The sequence below is a fragment of the Alosa sapidissima genome, chromosome 15 (genome assembly GCF_018492685.1).
Source record: "Alosa sapidissima isolate fAloSap1 chromosome 15, fAloSap1.pri, whole genome shotgun sequence".
NCBI lineage: Eukaryota > Metazoa > Chordata > Actinopteri > Clupeiformes > Clupeidae > Alosa > Alosa sapidissima.
In genome coordinates this window covers 31,939,614-31,942,113 of record NC_055971.1, presented here as the reverse complement: position 1 = coordinate 31,942,113, position 2,500 = coordinate 31,939,614, and the positions used below count along the sequence as shown (strand labels likewise).

The 2,500-nt window shown below is 48.3% G+C and overlaps 1 long non-coding RNA gene across 1 annotated transcript in view; it reads right to left on the bottom strand.

The window, feature by feature from the left end:
* The window catches only part of LOC121684454, a 21,265-nt gene that overhangs the window by 6,660 nt on the left and 12,105 nt on the right, over positions 1-2,500 (bottom strand). The window contains exon 2 of the long non-coding RNA XR_006023135.1: positions 1,254-1,262. This is a non-coding gene — a long non-coding RNA (uncharacterized LOC121684454). The remainder of the gene's footprint in view (positions 1-1,253; positions 1,263-2,500) is intronic.

Here is a 2,500-nt window from a genome sequence, read left to right as displayed (position 1 = left end):
GCCACGTGTGAATAGGGCCTCGTGTGAATAGGGCCTCGTGTGAATAGGTGAATAGGGCCTCGTGTGAATAGGGCCTCGTGTGAATAGGGGAATAGGGCCACGTGTGAATAGGGGAATAGGGCCACGTGTGAATAGGGCCTCGTGTGAATAGGGGAATAGGGCCACGTGTGAATAGGGGAATAGGGCCTCGTGTGAATAGGGCCTCGTGTGAATAGGGCCTCGTGTGAATAGGTGAATAGGGCCACGTGTGAATAGGGCCACGTGTGAATAGGGGCTCGTGTGAATAGGGGAATAGGGCCACGTGTGAATAGGGGAATAGGGCCACGTGTGAATAGCGGAATAGGGCCTCGTGTGAATAGGGCCACGTGTGAATAGGGGAATAGGGCCGCTCTCTGGCCGCTCTCTGGCCGCTCTCTGGACGTTTCTGTTTCCTCTGACACACTCAGAGGTGTGTGGGTTTTGGCCAGTGAAGGGCAACTGTGTCTGTGTGTCTGCTCTAGTTAGTGGCTTCCCAGGAATCACATCTCTCTGCACACACTAGGTCACACTATACAAAACAGCTGCTGCTGCTGCTGCTGTTAAATTGGGATGTTCTCGATGTTGCAGGAATAAAGCTGTGTGTGTCTCTGTGTGTGTGTGTGTGTTTGTGTGTGTGTGTGTGTGTGTGTGTGTGTGTGTGTGTGTGTGTGTGTGTGTACAGTGCAGTATAAGACATTGATGTGTGTGTGTGTGTGTGTACAGTGCAGTATACGACATTGATGACTCATCATGATTTCTGCCAGGACGACATTGTTTTCCCCAAGGAAATGAACACTTTTAACAGGCAGAGCTCATATAAGAAAAGCTATACAGTATATGTGTGTGTGTGTGTGTGTGTGTGTGTGTGTGTACAGTGCAGTATAAGACATTGATGTGTGTGTGTGTGTGTGTACAGTGCAGTATACGACATTGATGACTCATCATGATTTCTGCCAGGACGACATTGTTTTCCCCAAGGAAATGAACACTTTTAACAGGCAGAGCTCATATAAGAAAAGCTATACAGTATATGTGTGTGTGTGTGTGTGTGTGTGTGTGTGTGTGTGCCCATGAGTGTGTCTGTCTTCTTTGTGTGTGTGTGTGTGTGTGTGTGTGTGTGTGTGTGTGTGTGTGTGTGTGTGGTGTGTGTGTGTGTCTGGTGCCTCTTCTGATGTGGTTTCCTATAATTTGCTGTAGTCCCACAGACTGAGTCCCTGCCACTCTGGAAATGAGACCACATCACTCTTAATGCAGAAATGATTGCATCTATTTTTTATCCCATGAATGAAGCCTTTATAGGTTAGAGTTCCATCGCGCTCCATATATCTCCATCGCCACGGCGACGCCATGCTCCCAACTCCTGTGAACAAACAAAGCATTTCTCTACTGGTTAAGAGTGTAGAGGCCTGTACAGTATGTGTGTGCCCACAGCCAGGCTGAGGTGAAGAAAGGCTACAATGACTCCGCCTTGTGACCTCTCACTCCTTACACAACAGACATGGCCTCCTTGTGACCTCTCGTGACCTTTTGACCTCTCTCCCCTTACACAACAGACATGGCTGCCTCGTGACCTCTCACCCCTTACACAACAGACATGGTCCCCTTGTGACCTTGTGACCTCTCACCCCTTACACAACAGACATGGCTGCCTCGTGACCTCTCACCCCTTACACAACAGCCATGGTCCCCTTGTGACCTTGTGACCTCTCACCCCTTACACAACAGACATGGCCGACTGCGGCCTGGGACCCGCTCATTGGGGGTGTTGTGTGTACAGTATGTTGCCTGCATGGTGTGTGTGGAACGTCTTGATCACTATTGATTTTCATGTGCCTCAGACACAAATGTCTCATGCAGGCAGTGTGAGTGAGAGAGAGAGAGAGTGTGTGTGTGTGTGTGTCAGAGTGAGATATTATGTCTCATGCAGGCAGTATGAGTGAGAGAGTGTGTGTGTGTGAGGAGAGAGAGAGATATATGACTCATGCAAGCAGTATGAGTGCTCTCAACTGTATGAAATGAAGGAGAGAGTAGGTCATGTGAAGTTTGTATGACAATTGCTGTAAAGGGGGATGTCTATATTGAGTATGAGTGAAAAGGATTCTGGGTAATGAGGGATGTTGTTCTTAGTTTCCGGTAGCAACCTCTACAGGGTGTCCAGTCAGAACACGGAAACCAGATTGTTGTTCGAAGAGTTATTTTCTTTATTAATGCCTTTGTATCCCCTGTTCTGATATTTGGCTCCTCCATTAGCTTCGAGATGCGCTGAAGTGCAAGCTGGTGAGGTTGGCCATATATCTCTGTCAAAGCTTCCATTGTCTCAGTATATGGATCTCGGCTGTGACTGTAGGAATCAGCGATGAGCAATGCTTCTTCCAGTTTCAGGTGATCCAGTAGAATCTGGAACTTAAAGCGCTCGGTGGCGTCAGGAGGAAGGAGGTTGTCAAGAGCAACTTTGAGCCTTGCAAACTCACGTGGATCTTCA